Raw genomic sequence first — 5,307 nt, 5'->3', positions numbered from 1 at the left:
CAGCTTCAGAACGCACCTTAAAGGAGAAAAGATCTACTGCATTTTTACAGAGAAGCACTCCTCTGAAAGGAATCAATAGGGATACGTCGACCTCATTTTAGTGATGCACACGCAGCACAAAAGACCGACCCGAGGTGAAAGTAAGTGTTTACCTAGGGAAATGGAGATGTTGTTTAAAAAAAAAAAAAAATGATCATGGTGGTAGATGGGGCATAATGAGCATTCCCCTGGTGGAGATTAAGCTGGACATGATAGATCCCACACTCCTTTATTCTACTTTAATGGAGAGAAGCTAGCCTCTCCGAAAAGTGCAGCGCTCACCCAGACACCCAAAGGTCCTGCATGACCTAGTTTGCAAGACCCTGTGGTGGGTTTCAGTAGATCTTCTGACAGGCTCGCCTCGCATGTGCAGCTCTGTTTTTAGCTACTTCACTTCCTATCTGACTCTCGCACTGCTGCTCACTCCTCTCTGCGTCTCCGGCCTCTACCTCCTACTCCTGCATTATCTGTCCTGTATTCGCTGTGCAGGTGACAGGGGTTTGCATATGCAACGATCAGTCTGGTGCACCTTTCAGCCTTTTTGCATGTGTGTAGGTACGTGTGGTGCTTTTTTTTTTTTCGCGCTTATGTGTGGGCTCATTGTGCATACCAGCTTTCTGCTTAAGGTGAGAGTGATTCTAAGAACAATCTATTCAGGAAGAGCATTGAGGTCAGTACTGAGCAGGTGAGTGTGTTGGTGTTTGTGCGTGTATCACCAATGAGAGCGGATGACGGCTGTGGGGCTCTGAATGTCACTGCGGGGGGATCTGTCACGGAGAAGGAACGCCATCTCTTGCAACACCACCTGACAAGTTTTTGTCGTCCATCTCTTCTCTCTGCTCTGTCCGAGACACACTTGTTCTCCCACAAGTCATGAAATACCGTATATACTTTCTTCACTATTATTTTCTTTCTCTCTTTCCAGATCAAGGAGGTAGAAAACATGTGCTATCTCAGCCCTCCTGTTGGTGCAATTAACAATAGTGAGGTTGCAAATTAAGGGCTGTATGTTGAAAAATGGTGAGGGTCTGTGCCTGCACACGTCAGTAACAACTACTTCTGCCAGACGCCACAGGCGCAGCAGACATTTGATTGGACGTCAGAGCCGGGAGGTGGGGTTTCCAGACAAATACCTCACATCCTGTTACAACAACAACCACCACCATATTAATTCCAGGCACAGGAGCTGCTCATCATCATCCTGCTCCTTCACAATTTGTTTTTCCTCCAGCTGTGGAGTTGTGTTAGGCCAAACTTATATGGAAGTATTAAATTACGCCTATCAAATAAATTCAAAGACTACCTGAAAGCGGATTTGAAAACCGCAGGTCCAAATCCAAAGGAAAGTACAATGTATGCATCGGCGGCCAGCCGTAGGAGTATACATCAGACATAAGGAGAGAGAATGTGTTGCGTTACCAAGGAGATCAACTAACACGATTGCATTTACAAGTACTTGAATGTAAATACACATACGATAAATGAAATGTGCAAACATAAATACAATGTACTCCATTATTTCACCTGATGAGCTCCTCACACCTAACGGTTGAAATGCATCTTATGTTACATACCGGCTTAACGATGAATCACATGCTGCGTAGTATCCCTGAGGAATATACGGTCGTATATAAATATATCAAATATGCACAACACACAATAGCGAAGGAGTTATTTCGATAATCTTTAACAAATAGGCGCACCGATGTCTCACTGCTGCGTGCAACACATTGTCTTCCATGAGAAATGCAGAGGTGAAAGTGTGAGTGGGTAGAGGCAGCTGTCATTTGTGGGATGTGATGAATGACGGATGGTGGTGGTGATGGGGGGGGGGGGGGTGCTCATCCGAGAGCCTGTCGTGACTCCCATCCTGACCCGTGCGGTGACCAGGAGAGTGGGAGGAAGAGAAAGGGAGATAAACAGAGACGGCCCTATGTGGAGGAAGAAAAAAAAGGGACCAGAGAGAGAAAGGGAAAACAACAAAACGTGGGTCGACCTGTTTTAATTTCTTCTCGGCAGTGAAACGAAGGACACAGCAGGAGGGGTAGGTGGGTGTCAGAGTGGGAATGGAGCATCATCTATTTGTCATCTATCTTTCTCACTCTCGTCCCTGCTATATCTCTCTTTTCCTCCATTTCCCTCTTTTCCACGCCTCTGTCCTGCCGTTTCTGGCTCCTCGTGGGAGTGCAGCAAAGGCAAACAAACAGAGGAGATTGTTTATTTGTGCCAGTGGGGAATAACAGTGCATTATTAACCTTGTATTACCTTGCCTTGGGTTACCTCAACCCACTAATTTATTACGGAGAACACGGTGTAATGATTTCTTCTTCTCTGGATATGTCTGCATGACACAGTGGCTGTGTCAGAGGAGCAGAACCTCCTCCATCTCTCACAACACGGCAATAACACACTTGGAACGAGTCTACACACACACACACACGCACACAAACATATGCATGCACAAACTTTTGTGCATGCGTAGGAACATTCACACATACATCAGAGAGTATATAGAAACAAATGCGCACACACACACACACACACACTTCAATGCACAGAAGTAGATGCGTGTCCCCAAGGGCACAGGGAAAAAGGCAGAGACACACACAGAGTATTAGCTTCCAGTGCCAGATGTGCCACCCACACACAAACACACAAGGCCTCGTCGTTTGTCCTCAACAATCACAGGAAGTTAGTCGGCGTTGCTTCTTATCTCCCCACAGAGGATGTGTTCCACCAAATACGAACACTCACCACCATATTGAGCATATAGGAGAAAAAAAAACAACCATCACTGAAGTTGTTTGTAGCATCAAACACCTTTCTTCTTCACTGCTTTTCATTTAAAGAAATGTTTATTGGAGTTGCCAAGTGGGGGCAGCTAGTTCTGAAGGAGTTTCAAGTTTTTTATATTGAATAATATCCTCAATGTTGCTTAACAGAGAAACACAGAACACTGTACCAATCATAAGGTTTCTGAGAAATCAGGGCTTGTCCGTCAGCTCGGCACGGCGGACAGCTGACGGTACCCATGAGCCTCGGCCGGCTTCGCTATGGAGAAGAAACCGGAATCAGATTGGTAACAATTTCAAATGCTCCGTGGCCTACGGCTAGCACCACATGTCACACAATGTTATATGGGAACTCTTCAGGTGAACATGGTAAAATGTTTAACTAATATATGTGTCACCAAGAAACATGCCCACTTGATAACTTACATTAAGAAAATGAAACATGTGCTATGTTCCATGTTTTTCGAGAACAAAACTCTTGGATAGAGTTTGGATAAAGTCCGGTTCAAATGTCTTGTTTCACTTTGTCCACATCTTCAAATCAAAACATTTTTTTACTCGGAGAATTTCAGATATTTATCACTCCATAAAACAGCTAATACTGTCAACAGCCATACAATATAAAATTCTCCATGTTTTTAGGAATACAATGTTGTATATATCAGGCTCTGAATGATATCTGAACCAACTGTGTATGTAAGTGCTACTTAAGTGGAGATTTCTGGAGTGCAGTCTGAGAAAACCGCCTTTTTAAAGATATGCATCATAAAATTACATACATGTACTTACTTACTAGGCAATGTATTGCAAATTTTTTAGATTTGTATGTTTAAATGTGCAAATGAGGCCTTTTAAATGCTCGTCAGACAATGTTCATATGGTAACTTAGGAGGCATGCAGTCAACACATCAGTCATGATTTTGTTTTAATGAAAACTCCTCGCATTTGCTCCTGGTGTTCTTCGCCACGGTTTTGGAAGATGGAAATGATGGGAGTAACATACGAACCAGCTTTAAAAGTGACTAAGTGTTGATGTGAAGTATGATTTGTGCTTTGTTTTGTTACCTTTTGGGCTATATTAAAAAAACAAAGGGAAATTTCAGTAATTTGTAAAATAGTCTTAAGAACCGACATGAAAATGAAATGTGATAAGATTCTGTATCGTGATCCAGCCTGAAAATAATCGTGATATGATATTTTTGCCATTTCGTCAACGATTTGTAAAACAAACCGCCCTCCTCCAATCTGTGTCACTTATTTACATTTTCCTTCCAGCCAAAAATGTCCCAACCAACTAACCTTGCGAGTCAAGTGTTCCTAAAAACATTGGTGAACTATCCCGCCCACACGGTCTCGCCGCTATCTCCCCTCCAACTTCAAATGACTGAGGAGGAAAATCTGAAAAGCCTTCCTTGCCACCACTGAGCGAAGATGAAGAGAATCATGACAGATTTGAGTCATTTTTAATATTTGGGTCTCTGCGGGTGAAGTGGGAGAGGCAGTGCAGTCATAAAGATTGGTGATCTTGAGATATACATACATACATACACACACACACACACCAAGCAGAGACACAGTGGTGCGTCTGACATTCTGACACAAACGCACACATGCACTGGGTGTGTACCCGCTCCTCTCCAGACAGCTTCATACAGAGGTGATAATTAGCTCATGCTGTCTTCTGCTTGACCCGACACATCGACGTCCAACAGCATGAGCAGCCTGTTTGTCTCACAGCTAGGGCTTTTGTTCAGTGTGCGTGTTTGTGCGCTCAGATGGGCGTACGCTGACACGCGCTCGTGCATGTGGTTCCCCCCCAACCCCCCTACCACCCCGAAAGCCCCGCTGAGATTCGCACCTCCCTCCGCGTGGCGTCTCCTCTCCTCTGACCCAGTCTGGAGGTGGCGAGGCTGAAGCAGCGGCGCTCCTGCCTCCGAGGGGATTTCGGCTTGAGTAGCAGTGCAGGCTGCCGGGCACGACGCTGATGTCCACCCTGCTAGAACACAGACAGAAGCACACCAACAGAAGCTCCCACACATGGAGCTCAGACAAAGAGGCACACAGCCACGTTTTTGCTGATCCTCTCCACCACCCACCCCCCTCTTCCTTTCTCCTCCACGCATGCATGAAGAGATGGGGAGCGGAAAAAAAGGGAGCCAGAGAGAGGAGAGGCATGCAGGCATTGATTTTTATTTATTTTTTTTTATCGTTTCAGAAAACCTGTTTTCTTTGAGAAATCTGTCGCTGAATTATTAATGTCTTCATTCAATTTTGATGCCTTTCTCTTGTTGGAAAACTGGAGGTTCCTGAGTGAGGAGGTCCTGCCTCCTGAACACATACTGGTAGTGCTGCAGCTCCACCACCTCCGCCCGCATCCACACACGTCTGTCTGTCTTGTACCTCCTGGCACTCCCTACATCCTCTCTGGCGTGTGTGTGTGTGTGTGTGTGTGTGTGTGTGTGTGTGTGTGTGTGTG

This window comes from Anarrhichthys ocellatus, unplaced genomic scaffold (genome assembly GCF_004355925.1).
Source record: "Anarrhichthys ocellatus isolate YVR2014 unplaced genomic scaffold, GSC_Weel_1.0 scaffold42, whole genome shotgun sequence".
Taxonomy (NCBI): domain Eukaryota; kingdom Metazoa; phylum Chordata; class Actinopteri; order Perciformes; family Anarhichadidae; genus Anarrhichthys; species Anarrhichthys ocellatus.
Note: the sequence above shows the minus strand (reverse complement) of the source record.